Source organism: Salmo trutta, chromosome 9 (assembly GCF_901001165.1).
Source record: "Salmo trutta chromosome 9, fSalTru1.1, whole genome shotgun sequence".
Taxonomy (NCBI): Eukaryota; Metazoa; Chordata; class Actinopteri; order Salmoniformes; family Salmonidae; genus Salmo; species Salmo trutta.
This window is the reverse complement of record NC_042965.1, coordinates 18,379,188-18,396,419: the sequence shown is the minus strand read 5'-3', so window position 1 is coordinate 18,396,419 and position 17,232 is coordinate 18,379,188. Positions and strand designations below refer to the sequence as shown.

Sequence of the window (17,232 nt, the reverse complement as noted above, 5' to 3'; positions counted from 1 at the left end):
ATATTGCTTAGTCTAGGTCAGGATGTGGCAGGTGGTTTGTGTTTGTTTAATGTTGGATGATTGGGACTTCCAATTGAAGGCAGGTGTGTATAGTTGCCTTTGATTGGAAGTCCTATATAGGTGTGTGTGTTTGTCTTTGGGGTTGTGGGGGATTGTTGTGAGCACTGCTGTGTTTGGTATAGCCTGCCACACCGGCACATTGTGAGTACCGTTCATTGTTTTGTTTATTGGTTTTCAGTGGATGCTCTACTCCTTTTGTTTTCAACATTAAAAACATGAGTATCCACACTTCCGCTGCGCCTTGGTCCTCTTTCACTGAAGACAACTGTGACAGAATTCCCCACCTACAAAGGACCAAGCAGCGGAAGAAGGCTGGCGAGGTAAGGGAGACCGAGAGGCACCCCCAAGAATTTTTTAGGGGGGGGCACAAGAGGAGTGTTGCGGGGCAAGTATGGAGCCCCAGGCCAGCTCCCCGCACTAGCATGGAGGTGCGTGGTCACAATCGGGTACGCCCAGTACCAGCACCACGCACCAGGCTTCAAGTGCGTGAACCCAGCCTCGTCAGTCAACAGTCGTCAGTGCGGCCCGCCAGTCAACAGTCGACAGAGCTGCCCGCCAGTCAACAGTCGTCAGAGCTGCCCGCCAGTCAACAGTCGTCAGAGCTGCCCGCCAGTCAACCGTCACCAGAGCTGCCCGCCAGTCAACAGTCGTCAGAGCTGCCCGCCAGTCAACAGTCGTCAGAGCTGCCCGCCAGTCAACAGTCGTCAGAGCTGCCCGCCAGTCAACAGTCGTCAGAGCTGCCCGCCAGTCAACAGTCGTCAGAGCTGCCCGCCAGTCAACAGTCGTCAGAGCTGCCCGCCAGTCAACAGTCGTCAGAGCTGCCCGCCAGTCAACAGTCGTCAGAGCTGCCCGTCAGTCAACAGTCGCCAGAGAGGTCAGACTGCGCTGAACTGCCGGAGTGGCCAGACTGCGCTGAACTGCCGGAGTGGCCAGACTGCGCTGAACTGCCGGAGTGGCCAGACTGCGCTGAACTGCCGGAGTGGCCAGACTGCGCTGAACTGCCGGAGTGGCCAGACTGCGCTGAACTGCCGGAGTGGCCAGACTGCCCTGAACTGCCGGAGTGGCCAGACTGCCCTGAACTGCCGGAGTGGCCAGACTGCCCTGAACTGCCGGAGTGGCCAGACTGCCCTGAACTGCCGGAGTGGCCAGACTGCCCTGAACTGCCGGAGTGGCCAGACTGCCCTGACCTGCCGGAGTGGCCAGACTGCCCTGACCTGCCGGAGTGGCCAGACTGCCCTGACCTGCCGGAGTGGCCAGACTGCCCTGACCTGCCGGAGTGGCCAGACTGCCCTGAACTGCCGGAGTGGCCAGACTGCCCTGAACTGCCGGAGTGGCCAGACTGCCCTGAACTGCCGGAGTGGCCAGACTGCCCTGAACTGCCGGAGTGGCCAGACTGCGCTGAACTGCCGGAGTGGCCAGACTGCGCTGAACTGCCGGAGTGGCCAGACTGCCCTGACCTGCCGGAGTGGCCAGACTGCCCTGACCTGCCGGAGTGGCCAGACTGCCCTGACCTGCCGGAGTGGCCAGACTGCCCTGACCTGCCGGAGTGGCCAGACTGCCCTGACCTGCCGGAGTGGCCAGACTGCCCTGACCTGCCGGAGTGGCCAGACTGCCCTGACCTGCCGGAGTGGCCAGACTGCCCTGACCTGCCGGAGTGGCCAGACTGCCCTGACCTGCCGGAGTGGCCAGACTGCCCCGACCTGCCGGAGTGGCCAGACTGCCCCGACCGTCCCGAGCTGCCAGACTGCCCCGACCGTCCCGAGCTGCCAGACTGCCCCGACCGTCCCGAGCTGCCAGACTGCCCCGACCGTCCCGAGCTGCCAGACTGCCCCGACCGTCCCGAGCTGCCAGACTGCCCCGACCGTCCCGAGCTGCCAGACTGCCCCGACCGTCCCGAGCTGCCAGACTGTCCCGAGCTGCCAGACTGCCCCGACTGTCCCGAGCCGCCAGACTGGCCGGACTGCCTGGAACGGCCAGCACCTGAGCCACCTCCAGGATAGGTGGGTTGGGGAGGGAGGGTGTAGCACAGTGCCGTCGGTGACGGCAGCCACCCTCCCTTCCCTCCCTTTTTGTTTAGGGGGTATTGTTTGTTGGTTTTGTTGGGGTATTGGGGATTTTCTTGTGTTTTTCTTTTTTAGGTGCATCCCGGAGTCTGCACCTTGAGAGGGGGGTACTGTCACGTCCTGACCAGCAGAGGGCATATTGCTTAGTCTAGGTCAGGATGTGGCAGGTGGTTTGTGTTTGTTTAATGTTGGATGATTGGGACTTCCAATTGAAGGCAGGTGTGTATAGTTGCCTTTGATTGGAAGTCCTATATAGGTGTGTGTGTTTGTCTTTGGGGTTGTGGGGGATTGTTGTGAGCACTGCTGTGTTTGGTATAGCCTGCCACACCGGCACATTGTGAGTACCGTTCATTGTTTTGTTTATTGGTTTTCAGTGGATGCTCTACTCCTTTTGTTTTCAACATTAAAAACATGAGTATCCACACTTCCGCTGCGCCTTGGTCCTCTTTCACTGAAGACAACTGTGACACTACTTCAATACTCGGTTCGAGACATAACACTGAAACATGCATGAGAGCACCAGCTGTTCCGGACGACTGTGTGATCAGGCTCTCCGCAGACGATGTGAGTAAGACCTTTAAACAGGTCAACATTCACAAGGCCGCAGGGCCAGACGGAATACCAGGACGTGTACTGCGAGCATGCGCTGACCAACTGGCAAGTGTCTTCACTGACATTTTCAACCTCTCCCTGGGAGTCTGTAATGCCAACATGTTTCAAGCAGACCACCATAGTCCCTGTGCCCAAGAACACTAAGGTAACCTGCCTAAATGACTACCGACCCGTAGCACTCACGTCTGTAGCCATGAAGTGCTTTGAACGGCTGGTTATGGCTCACATCAACACCATTATCCCAGAAACCCTAGACCCACTCCAATTTGCATATTGCCCTCACATATCCACAGATGATTCAATCTATTGCACTCCACACTGCCCTTTCCCACCTGGACAAAAGGAACACCTATGTGAGAATGCTATTAATTGACTACAGCTCAGCGTTCAACACCATAGTGCCCTCAAAGCTTATCAATAAGCTAAGGAACCTGGGACTAAACACCTCCCTCTGCAACTGGATCCTGGACTTCCTGACGGGCCGCCCCCAGGTGGTAAGGGTAGGTAACAACACATCCGCCACACTGATCCTCAACACATGGGCCCTTCAGTGGTGCGTGCTCAGTCCCCTCCTGTACTCCCTGTTCACTCATGACTGCACGGCCAGGCACGACTCCAACACCATCAATAAGTTTGCCAATGACAACAGTGGTAGGCCTGATCACCGACAACGACGAGACAGCCCGTAGGGAGGAGGTCAGAAACCTGGCCATCTGGTACCAGGACAACAACCTCTCCCTCAACGTGATCAAAACAAAGGAGATGATTGTGGACTACAGGAAAGAGGACTGAGCATGCCCCCATTCTCATCGACGGGGCTGTAGTGGAGCAGGTTGAGAGCTTCAAGTTTCTTAGTGTCCACATCACCAACAAACTAACATGGTCCAAGCACACCAAGACAGTTATGAAGAGGGCACGACAAAACCTATTCCCCCTCAGGAAACTGAAAAGATTTGGCGTGGGTCCTCAGATCCTCAAGGTTTTACAGCAGCACTATCGAGAGCATCCTGACTGGTTGCATCACTGCCTGGTATGGCAACTGCTCGGCCTCCGACCGCAATACACTACAGAAGGTAGTGCGTACGACCCAGTACATCACTGGGGCCAAGCTTCCTGCCATCCAGGACCCATATACTAGGCGGTGTCAGAGGAAGGCCCTAAAAATGGTCAAAAACTCCAGCCACCCTGGACTGTTCTCTCTGCTACCCCACGGCAAGCGGTACTGGAGCGCCAAGTCTAGGTCCAAGAGGCTTCTAAACAGCTTCTACCTCCAAGCCATAAGACTCCTGAACGTCTAATCAAATGGCTACCGAGACTATTTTCATTGCACCCCCCTCTTTTACACCGCTGCTACTCTCTGTTATCATCTATGCATAGTCACTTTTTAATAACTCTACCTACGTACATGCACAGATTACCTCGACTAACCGGTGCCCCCACACATTGACTCTGTACCGGTACCCCCCTGTATATTGTCTCGCTATTGTTATTTTACTGCTGCTCTTTAATTACTTGTTACTCTTTATTTCATATATATATATATATATATATATATAACTGCATTGTTGTTTAGGGGCTCGTAAGTAAGCATTTCACTGTAAGGTTGTTGTACTGTTGTATTCGGCGCATGTGACTTGTAAGTGTTAGATATTACTGCAGTGTTGGAGCTAGAAACACAAGCATTTCACTACACCCGCAATAACATCTGTTAAACATGTATGTGTATAGTATGTGACCAATACATTTGATTTGATTTGAATTCTACAGCTGTGGAACGTGTGTTAGTTTGCCCATAGCTTCGGGAATTTAAAACAAAGTAAGAGTACATTCAGTTGCATTCATGCAAGACAATTGACAATGAGACAATGCGTGTAATATCCTGTTGACAACTGAATAGGTTGGTCATATTCTTATCTCCAATAAAAAAAAGACATTCAATGTGTCTCTGTCTGGCACCCTGCTCATACTACGCAAACACACAAACCAGATAATCACCCCTATGGGCTATCTTGTTGATGTAATTGAAAGTACCGGCATTGAACATACCCTGCACACTATGTGGAGTATTATCCTTTATGAAATAGATTTGATAAGGTATTAATGGGTACACAAATGTGTAAAACTAATCCACTTCTAAATATAAAACTATTGTATAAGATGAATACTGTTCACTTTCAATTTAACAAGACAATTGATCTCTCAGATTTACACAGATTGAATTCACTCAATCATCTTGACAATGAGCAACTTAATGTGTAAAATATCAAATGAAGATACAGAACAATGGTTTTAATAGATTTTGTAAACATGGGACAACCTTAGTGTGGGATACAGTTACAACACAATTATTATATTTCGGACTAATCTTGGACATTTCAGACTATAGGTTTAGTTGGATAGGGTCTTTCATGGTCTTTTTAGGGGATATGGAAAAGTAGAGCTGGCTGTAGCCAGAACTGACCTGCTCACACCCTCATCTCCAGCGCCTGCATCACTCTCCGCCACATGACCTCAAACTGCACCATTTTGTTTCTCTCCATTGCCCAGACACTTTTAACATGTTGGTGATAAAGCATTTGACCTTTCCATTGTGTTAATAATGGAGGATTGGTTGATTTCCAGTTAAGTACGTGTTTTTTCAAGATGATTGATGAGAAAAGTATCGTACAACAACCTCACTGCACCCTCATATGCCATGTCTTGAAATATGCAGACAGACAGATTAAAAGTAGCTTGTAGAACAGGTTTTCACACAGGCAGAAATGCCCTTGTCTGAGACTTCTCTTCTCAAAGGGCTTTCCTCAGTCTGTAACGTATATTATGCTGTTTTAACACCATCTACAGTGGGAGGATGTAACCTAGTCTAGATGAGACTAGCAACACAGTTTGTAAAATAACCTTGGCCTAGAAATAATGTATAGCTTTGAAACAACCAGACACTGTTAGAGGTGATTTCTGAAGGGACAAATATACCCTGCCTATTCCCCTCCCCAATATCCCAATTTGTGCCACACATGAAAAAGAAACCTACATGCCAAGTGTATATAGCATGTATTGTGTTCCCTACAGATTATAGATAATAGCAGAAGCGCTGAAGACCCCAGTCGTACCTACCTACCTACAGTCATGGCCGAAAATATTGTCACCCTTGACCTTTTTTCAAATAATGCACAATTTCTTTCAGAAAACTGCAAATTAAAAAATTATTTGGTATCCACATATGTATGTCTTTGGTTTGCTGAACAAAACAAAAAAAATCTGAGTAATTTACTAAATCTTAGCTTATTCCACACAGAAATCCTAAAATGGCCTAGACAATATTATCGGCACCTTTCGAAGTAGTTAGAAATAATTAGATTTCAAGCAGCTGATTGTCCTTTACTTTGGAATTGAACTCACGTGTGGTGGTTGCAGGTGCCTGCAATATGAAAATCACTCATTCAACCAGTTTGAATAGAGAAAAGGACTCATTCTCCTGTTTTGTGTACTGCAATGAGCATGGAGAAAAGAAAGAAACCCAGAGTATTATCTGAGGAGGTCAGACACAAGATTGTAGCCAAGCATGGACAATCTAAAGGCTACAAGTCAATCTCCAGAGACCTTGATGTTCTTGTTTCTACCATTCGTAATGTTATCAAGAAGTTTAAGGCCCATGCCACTGTAGCCAACCTCCCTGGATGTGGCCGCAAGAGAACACTTGATAGAAGATTGCAGCGAAGGATTGTTTGAATGGTGGAGAAAGCACCTTGATCATCTACCACACAGATTCAAGCTGACCTTCAGACACAAGGTACGACAGTTTCAACTCACACCATCCGTCGCCAACTCAATAAAAGGGGGTTATATGGTAGGAGACCCAGGAGGACCTCACTGCTGAGAGAGATACATAAGAAAGCCCGATTGCAATTTGCCAAAATACACCTGAACATTCCAAAATCCTTCTGGGAGAATGTCCTGTGGACCGATGAGACCAAATTATAGCTTTTTGGTAAAACACCTGTTTACAGAACTAAATGAAGCCTTCAAAGAAAAGAACACCTTCCCTACAGTCAAACATGGAGGAGGTTCAGTGATATTTTGGGTTGCTTTGCTGCCTCTGGCACTGGGTGCTTTGAACGTGTGCATGGCATCATGAAATCAGGAGAATACCAAGGCTTTTTGGAGCACAATGTCGAACCCAGTGTCAGAAAGCTTCGTCTCTGTCGAAGGTCATGGGTCTTCCAGCAGGACAATGACCCCAAACACACTTCAAAAAGCACACAGGAATGGTTCAAGACAAAACACTGGACTTTACTGAAGTGGCCAGCAATGAGTCCATATCTAAATCCCATTTAAAACTTGTGGAGAGATCTGAAAACCGCAGTTGGGAGAAAGCACCCTTCAAATATGGAAAAAACTGGAGCAGTTTGCACAAGAGGAGTGGGCCAAACTGCCAGTACAGAGGTGCAGGAAGCTCATTGATGGCTATAGGAAGAGCTTGATTGCAGTTATTTTGACCAAAGGCTGTACTACCAAATATTAAGTCTAGGGTGTCAATAATTTTGTCAATAGCATTTCTGTTTATTTACTGATTTTAAATTAATATATTTAAGTTCTGGATCAAAAACAAAGTTTCTAATATTAACAGTGAAATAATATATATATATATACACACACACACACACACACAGTATGTGGACACCCCTTCAAATGATTGGATTTATTATCTATTTCAGCCACACCTGTTTCTGACAGGTGTTTAAAATCGAGCACACAGCCATGCAATGTCCATAAAACATTGTCAGTAGAATGGCCTTACTGAAGAGCTCAGTGACTTTCATCGTGGCACCGTCATAGGATGCCACCTTTCCAACAAGTCAGTTCTTCAAATTTCTGCCCTGCTAGAGCTTCTCCAGTCAACTGTAAGTGCTGTTATTGTGAAGTGGAAATGTCTAGGAGCAACAACGGCTCAGCTGCAAAGTGGTAGGCCACACAAGCTCACAGAACGGGCCTGCCGAGTGCTGAAGCGCATAGCGTGTAAAAATAATCTGTTCTCGGTTGCAACACTCACTACCAAGTTCCAAACAGCCTCTGGAAGCAACGTCAGCACAATAACTGTTCGTCGGGAGCTTCATGAAATGGGTTTCCATGCCCTAGCAGTCGTACACAAGCCTAAGATCACCATGCGAATCTGCATTTTGGTGAATGCCAAGAGAACGCTACCTGCCCCAATGCACAGTGCCTACTGTAAAGTTTGTGGAGGAGGAATGGTAGCAAGTCCCTGCAGCAACGTTCCAACATCTAGTAGAAAGCCTTCCCTGAAGAATTGAGGCTGTTATTGGGGGAACCAACTCCATATTAATTTCCATGATTTTGGAATGAGATGTTCAATGAGCAGGTGTCCAAATACCTTTGGTCATGTAGTGTACTTTGGTCAATTTCAACTTATTTTTTGCGAAAATTGTGAGTTACTTGAAAAATATTTTTGGCCATGACTGTACCTACCTACAGATTTATGGACAATTTTACTCTTGTAGTATTTCTCCAGTAGGTTTCCTCAAGGAGAAAGCCTCCATAAACCATAAACACTATAGTAAATAATACAGGCACGTCTGCAAACCCTACAGTCCACAAAAACACTACTTGAATTACTACAGTATATATTTTTACATTTTAGTTACTCTTATCCAGAGTAACTTTCAGTAGAGAGTGCATACATTTATTTTCAGATTTGTTCATGCTGGTCCCCCATGGGAATCAAACCCACAACCCTGGTGTTGCAAGTGCAATGCTCTACCAACTGAGCCACATATGACTACATTTATTTTACTATAGTTAACTGTAAACACTACTTTACATATTACAGTATTCATTGTAGTGTTAAAAAAAACACACAGTGAATAAATACTACAGTGAATACTATATCTTTTTCATTTTGGGCCAGATCTAACAACTTGCAATTAATCACTTGTAAAACAAGCAATCTTGTAAATGTTCTATCCTAAATTGATAACATTGCGGGAGGATGAGCAGCATGATGCTTCTAGTCCTGATACCTTTTGTCAAGTCTTCAAGCTCAACAGAGAGAGATATGTGGTAGAACAGTGGAGGTACACAGATCACTGTCATCACTGGACTAGCTTTTCTGTCAAAGGGTCCAATGAGAGAGGAGGCAACAAGGCAACCCACTGGAAGCCTTGTGGGAGCAGTAACTAGGCAACCACAGCTACATTCCAAGGTCTATCTCTCAGTCCTACTCTCATGATCAAAGAGAGGGAAAGGTCAGATGGAGAGGCCACAGCTTAAATATAAAGGCAACCATGGACACTGCGCTTTACCAATACGATTAGATCACATTATGATAAGAGTCGTAATTCACCTGTTTCTTTTTATTTACTAGCTTCATGTATTATTTTTCATTATGCTGACTGCAAACTTTTTTTCCCTTGTAGATGGAGACATTATCAGTATACAAATATGTGTGTTGAAAGCACAGGTGGTACCCACTGCTGTTACCAGCAGGTGTTCTAGAGGAGCTGGAAACATCACCAATAGACAGCACCACATAAATTAATCAACAGGGTTGCACGGCACTGATGTTCATTTTAGGACCTCTTGGCAAAAAGCGTGGTAAATAATGCATGGTTTAATCTACCAGTTAAATTAGAAAATAGAATAAAGGTGAGAAAATAGCAGACCTATATAGACATAGTGGTGAGATGCTGTGGCACAGTGGTTGCTGGGTTTGGGGTGGGGATAAATGTCATAAAAAAATGTCATATGAGCCTTGTCACTTGAGCCACTGTGTTGTTTCTTACTTGGTATTCATTAGTAAAATTACAATAATGTACATCGTTATAGACGTGAGAATGTAGGCTGTGAAAATGGCATAAGAGAAAGTTACCACTTTTCTTTCTTTCCATGTTCAGTCTCCTTTTTGCAGGAGGTGGGTGATCATTGGATGGCTCAGTCATTCTTACCTGTGGAGATCCATAAATGAAGGCCAAGACTTGCTTTCACAGTCAAATGCCACCCCTGTGGGGAAATGAGACTCATCAAGTGGCAGCTGCAGCTTTCTAGAACAGCTCATTTCAACTGTCATTACCCCCAACAATACAACAACACAAAGAGACAAGACAATTTTGACTAATAGATTAGGTTTATTAAGATTTTGTGTTTGGGGAGATGTAGATGAGTCTTTCTGCTACCGCAGTCTTGAGATGAGTGTGATCTCAAATGATTTCTGTGGCAGATGGAAGGAAAGCAAAGGTTCTCTTACAAATGTCCCTGTGTTCCACTCATCATAAACTATCTATTGGACACACTCTTTCCCAAGCAACTAAAGCCATCAGAGCAGCCAGGGCATAAGGGCATCAGGAAATGCCTAATAAAAAGATATGGCATTAGGACAATTCAACAGCAAGACAGATTACCTGGTAAATATTGACTGAGCCAATATGCGAGTGTGACCCCAGGTAACTGTTTCCATGTTTCAATGCAGTCACACGTTTTTGCATGTATAATACCACGATTAGAATTCAAGAGGCAGAGCTGCTTTATGACCTCTTCAACTGCCAAAGACAAAGGAGAATACACTTCAAATACAGTACCTCTATTTTTCTTACACAGAAGTTAGGTTACACACAGGCCAATGTGACTTTACTATGTTACCACAGGAGATATTATTGAGAATTCATTAACATTTGAGATTAAGGCCTGTGACTGGAGGATCCCTGCTGTTTCAGACTTAAGGATGGGTGGGCTAGTGCAGGCCTCCTACATCCCATTCCTCGTGCGTTTATGTATTTCTCATGCTGGGTACCTGCTTCAAAAAGGAAAACGGACAGTGTGGTTTTGTTTCATCACTTTACTTGGTTTCAAAATACCCACATAACCTTGTCATTTAACATACACACACTTGCCATAACTATCCTTGACAGTCCATACAAAACGTCTTCACCTCAGCAAACTGTTTACAGGGCAATGCAGATCAGGCTAATTTGGTAAGTATCCATAGTGGCCCCAACAGGATAAGTGATAAGAAAAACAATCCCAAAAATGTATAAAGATTTCTATTTCTGGGACTCTTGAAAAAGAATGTCGAACTGAACTCTGTAATCATATATCACTGAAGAGCACAGAATGTGGCTGCTTTCTCATCTGTGAATTATGAATAACTTATGAATAATCTTAAAAGCATATGTTGTCTCATGAGAATTGTTTAGGTGAAGGATTGACAGTGAAAGAAGTAAGGAGGAGGAACAGAATGCTTGAGAATTTATAAAATAGTATTCTAATATTCTTGACTGTATTTGTGACTGGTGAGTGAGGGAGTGAGTGACAGGGAGAGGAAATAGAATAATAATAAAGGAAGAGGGATAATAAAATGAAAAAAAATTATGCTCCCCCACTTCTAAAATGGCGCCCCTGGCCGTTAGTATTTCGCAGCCGATATTAACTATACAAAACAAACAATGGTGAGAGAGTCCTCTTCTTATCCTCTTTTATATTATAAAAGGCTTGTACTCACATTTGAATGACGCATACTGGTTGTTGTTTGTGACAGTTGTTTCTCGTACTCAACTACTCAGCTCTGTCTGGGTGATGGACTTGTATTGAAAGGAGGCGCCCGCTTCATCTTCTTCTTTAAATTTGTATTAGTGGATCGCAACTAACTGAAAGGTGCGTACAACACCACCTACTGTAGTGGAGTGTGAGGCCGGTGACGGCCTCCCTAGTAATCTATTTCTCTTTTCTAGCCCTGTGTTTCCACCTACTGTTCTGGAGTGTGAATTCATTACACTTTGTGACACAACAAGAGAATGGAAAAAAGAAAGGGGGGAAAAAGGCAGAAGAAATGGCCCTACCAACAAACCCTACACCCATTAAAACCTCACCACTATTCCACTACTTGGCCCTATCTGATCCTACACCAGGCCGGCAGCCTGGGAGGACGGGACACTATCGTTCAACACACCTTGTAACTTCTGCAGTAAAATCTTGTACACCTAAGTACGTCTCTCTGCAGCTGGTACAACAACATCTATTTCTTTGATTTACATTCTATTTCTGCGGTACAGCTGATAACCATGGCTACGAATGCTAAGAAACCAACCTTACTGTAGTACATGTTATTCTTATCACGCTCCATTGGCCTCGGCCTACTCACAGGGATCCTCTTAGGATCCCTCATCCTGTACCCATCTTCTTCTACAACTCTCTTCACTGCCTCAGCATATGACACCTTCTATACTACTCAAATCCTGGCGACATCACACTGCCTCTCTCTCAGCGGACACTTCTGATCTCCAGCACCAGGGGTACCCTTACAGTTTACACACACAGCTTTTTCAACCAACACTACACATTCCTTTGTCTCATGCCCTCCTGCACACTTCTCACATCTAGGAATCTCCCTCCTACACACTGCTGGAACATGACTTTAAGCTTGGCAGGACAAAATCTCTCACGGGATAACTGACACATCCTAACTTGACTTTGTCGGGTAAAGACTGCATCAAAAGTCAGCAGGACAGGCAGTGTCTTCTCTGTTTCACCACTCTCTCTACCGGGTCTGTGTCGCCTGTTTGGAGAGGCTATTCTAGTTTGAGGTCCAAGCAGTTTATTGGCAGCGCCCTCCTCCAATAAGGTGACTGTCTTTAAGTAAAGTCATTTGTATTTCTGGATTTCACAAGACTGGGCAGGGGCGCAGTCATGGGTGGGCCACCCCCTTGGGAGCCAGGCACACCCACTTGGGGAGCCAGGCCCAGCCAATCAGAATTAGCTTTTCCCCCACAAAAGGGCTTTATTGCACACAGAAATACTCCTTAGTTTCATCAGCTGTCCGGGTGGCTGGTCTCACAGGTGAAGAAGCCAGATTTTGAGGTCCTGGGCGGGCGTGGTTACACGTGTTGTGAGGCCAGCTGGATGTACTGCCAAATTCTCTAAAATGACGTTGGAGGCGGCTTATGCCACAGATGTCTCAAAACTTGAGACATCTGTGGCATTGTGTTGTATGACAAAACTGCACCTTTTATTGTCCCCAGCACAAGGTGCACCTGTGTAATGATCGTGGTGTTTAATCAGCTTCTTGATATGCCACACCTGTCAGGTGGATGATTATCTTGGCAAAGGAGAAATGCTCACTAACAGGGATGTAAACAAATTTGTACACAGCAATTGAGCAAAATAAGCTTTTTGTGCATATGGAACATTTCTGGGATATTTTATTTCAGCTCATGAAACATGGGACTAACACTTTAGATGTTGCATTTATATTTATGTAAATGCAGTGGTTAACTGTTTATTTTCTACCATCAGAAGTACAGTATTGTTTGTCACTGTTTTTGGTCATTTTGTGAAATTGGTCAGCTGAATTTCCGTGAAAGCACGTAGAAAGCTATCTAGTGGAAGTAACAGATCTAAGTCATTTTGGTGTACTCTTGTTAATGTGTGTTACTTATCTGTGTCAAACAAGCAACTAATCCTCTAAGCTTTAATAAACGTTGTTTGTTTTGATTTCTGCCTCTGTACTGTTTCCCTTTAAAGCTACAATATGTAACTTTTTGGGTTACCTGACCAAATTCACATAGAAATGTCAGTTATAGATCTTTCATTTCCATTGAAAGCAAGTCTAATAAGCGGTAGAGTGCTATTTCTATGCTTCCCAAGTTTTTAGTTTTTCCATCTTTTCATTTCGGTTTTGTACACCAGCTTTAAACGGCTGAATATACTATATCTTTGGTTATGGAAAATATATCTCACAGCGGTTTAGATGGTACAATGATTCACTACACAATGACTGCTTGTTCTGTAACAAACTGAAATTAGGTGATCTATTAGAATTTTTGCAACCAGGAAAGGTTGCATTGTTTGTTGGCAACCTTGTTATTTACAAAGTTTTTGGAACAGATTCCTGTTGGAACGTTCCACAAATTAAACCCACCCACCAGGAAATGTTGGAGTGTTTCTGCATAGTGCATCTTTAATTAAGGATGAGAGCCTTTATCAATTTTTGCCTAAAATGACATACCCAAATGTAACTCCCTGTAGCTCAGGACCTGTAGCAAGGATATGCATATTTTGATACCATTTGAAAGGAAACACTTTGAAGTTTGTGGAAATGTGAAATTAATTAAATGAATACATTTTTTATTTATTTTTTGTACCATCTTTGAAATGCAAGAGAACGGCCATAATGTACTATTCCAGCCCAGGCACAATTTAGATTCTGGCCACTAGATGGCAGCAGTATATGTGCAAAGTTGTAGACTGATCCAATGAACCATTGCACTTCTGTTAAAAATGTTGTATCAAGACTGCCCAAATGTGCCTAATTGGTTTATTAACAACTTTTCAAGTTCATAACTGTGCACTCTCCTCAAAAAATAGCCTGATATACTCCATAGTAAACTGAAGTATTTTTTTATGTGGGACGTTTAAGCACAACCACTCTCTCTGGGATGTGGATATAATTGACTAAACTGCTGTAAAACCTGAATTTTGTAAAGGAGCTGTATTTTGTAAATGATTCACATTCTAAATCATGATGAAATACCTTGGAAAAATGAGAGTGCTGATAAACATTTTACATTACTTTGTTATATCTAAGAGCACCTGGAGAATAGAAACCTCATGAAATGCAATACAATAACTTTTTTTATTAAATGTTTATTGAACTTTTGTATAGCTACTGTAACATCTATTGGTATTGTAATTTTCATTGTAAAAGATTATCGCTGTAGAAAGGAATACAGAGAATGTAGAACACTTCATCTGGCTTCTAAAAGCTCATTGCTAACTACGCAGTAAACAGAGAATGTTCTTTGCACATTGGATAACATTATACAGAGGCTAAGAGCCATATATTTAAATTGACATTTTTTCATAATAGGAAAACAGAAACGCAGCTATCTTACAAACGTTTAGACAAAATATGGCCTGATATTTGCACTACTTACTGTATTGGCAAACTGGACTTCATTTTACCCTGCAAAACTAGTAATTACTAAATATTGCACACATTCATGAATGAGTTCCAGTTTGATCATTTTGAATAATCATTATTGCAACTGCCAAAGGGTAATGGATGAAAATCCGTTTTACGAGAGTAGATTAGAGGGAGAACGGATGGAAATGGTGAATGATTGATTCCAAATTAATATTATAAACCAATTGTCCCACATGGCAATGCAAGAGACATATCAAGTTCAATGCAGACAATGCATCTAAACATGGCACTAGGTATATTACTGTGCATACAAAGACTCAGTGGACCTCAGTGAGAGAGCAAGGATATACAGTAGGATATTGTTCCATGTGCTGCATTCATAAAGTACAGTGTTAATTTACTGCTCTCTTTCTTTTGTTATATGGTGCTTGATATATGGTTGTTGGATAGCACATTTTATTATCAAAGTCAGCTGCTTAGACAGTAATACATTTAGCAGTAAACCTTGGTGGGTAGAATAAAACATGTCTACGACAGGCACTCTGCTTTAAATCAGTAGTTCTCAATGTCAGTCCTTGTCAAAGTCTTTCCTTGTGGAAATTCTATAACTATGTTCTGTTATATTGGTACGTTTACAAACCAATTCTGAAAACTTTATTGACATGATGTGATCTTAGCCAAATAATTTGCCAGTGTAACGATCACATTATTCATATCTATGAAGGAAATCATTAACAAATTATTTTGGAAAACTATCCCGTTAAACCCTCATCAATTTCACAAATTAACCATTGGAAGTGGTTGGCACTTGGCATCCCTTAACATGCATATTCCATGAGTCTCAGAATGAAGGAAGGAATTACACAAGGAGGGCTGGAAGGATAGTGTGAGCTGGATAATAAAAGCAAATTCTGTAAAAACAGCAGGAGTAAAATGTGAGAAAAAGCACAATCTCAAAATGACACATTATTCAAACATCCTACTGGGCACAAACTGATGGAATCAACATTGTTTCCACATAATTTCAACCCCCAAAAATCTGTGATGACATTGAATCAACGTGGAAAACTTGCTTGGAATTTTAAAAAGTCATCAATGTAAGAGCATTTAGTAAATTATTCAACCAATTTTTTACCTAAATCCAATGACATGGTGAATTTTTTTTGTTGATTTCACATTGAATTCACGTTAGTTGACAACTCAACAAAATGTAAGTCAAAACTAGACATTGAACTGATGTCTGTGCCCAGTGGGATGGCTTTGTGAGTGGACCCCTAGAATTCCTTAAATTATAATGTGCGTGCTGCAATGCAAGTTTAAATACTACAACACATCTGGTTACACTATAGCTGTGGTATTCAAACGTTTTTGCAGGGCACATTTTATTTGCCAAAATGTCTGTAAATTTAGATTTTTTACATCAACAAATCACCTTCAATTCATTACATTTTCCTCTCGCTTATCAAACTTTAGACAACAAATAAAAAAATGTCTTTCTAAATAAAGTTCCATACAATATTCTGTACTTGTATTTTTTTGATGCCAAAACAATCCCCCATGACCCCCTCCCAACTTTACATACTCTATAGAGACCTAAATAATACATTGAAATATTATGTTGGTGTAAATCCACATCTTTTACTCCACAGTGCTTGCACTGGAGAAGACCTTTGCACTGTCATAAACTCATCGACTTCCAGGGTGTCAAACTCATTCAATGGAGGGCCTAGTGTCTGCTGTTTTTTGACTGGAGTTCCTTACTAATTAATGAACTTAATTAATCAATCAAGTACAAGGGAGGAGCGAAAACCTGCAGACACTCAGCCCTCCACGGAATGAGTTTGAAACGTGCTCTAAATTGTATAAACACATACAGTGCCATCAGAAAGTATTCATACCCCTTGACTTACTCCACATTTTGTTGTGTTACAGCCTGAATTCAAAATGGAACAACATTTTTAAAATCTCACCCATCTAAACACAACACCCAATAATGACAAAGTGATTTTATTGAAAATGAAATACAGAACACAGTGTCTTTCTGGGTAAGTCTCTAAGAGCTTTCCACACCTGGATTGTGCAACATTTGCCTGTTATTCTTTTCAAAATTCTTCAAGCTCTGTCAAATTGGTTGATGATCATTGCTAGACAACCATTTGCAGGTCTTACCATAAGTTTTCAAGCAGATTTAGGTCAAAACTGTAACTCGGCCACTCTGGAACATTTACTGTCATCTTGGTAAGCAACTCCAGTGTAGATTTGGCCTTGTGTTTTAGGTTATTGTCCTGCTGAAAGGTGAATTAGCCTCCCAGTGTCTGGTGGAAAGCAGACTGAAGCAGGTTTTCCTCCATGATTTTGCCTGTGCTTAGCTCCATTCAGTTTATTTTTATCCTGAAATACTCCCCAGTCCTTAACGATTACAAGCATACCGATAACATGATGCAGCCACCACTATGCTTACAAATATGGAGAGTGGTACTCAGTAATATGTTTGGGTCAAATCCAAAGCAATACTTTCTATTCAGGACAAAAAGTGAATTGCTTTGCCACAATTTTTGCAGTATTACT

The 17,232-nt window shown here is 43.2% G+C and overlaps 1 non-coding gene across 1 annotated transcript; it reads left to right on the top strand.

Moving 5' to 3' along the window:
- The first annotated feature begins 8,234 nt into the window (after positions 1-8,234).
- On the top strand, positions 8,235-8,288 carry LOC115200699 (U7 small nuclear RNA). Its single transcript, XR_003879593.1, has one exon. It is a non-coding gene; the product is annotated as a U7 small nuclear RNA (small nuclear RNA).
- The last annotated feature ends 8,944 nt before the right edge of the window (positions 8,289-17,232 follow it).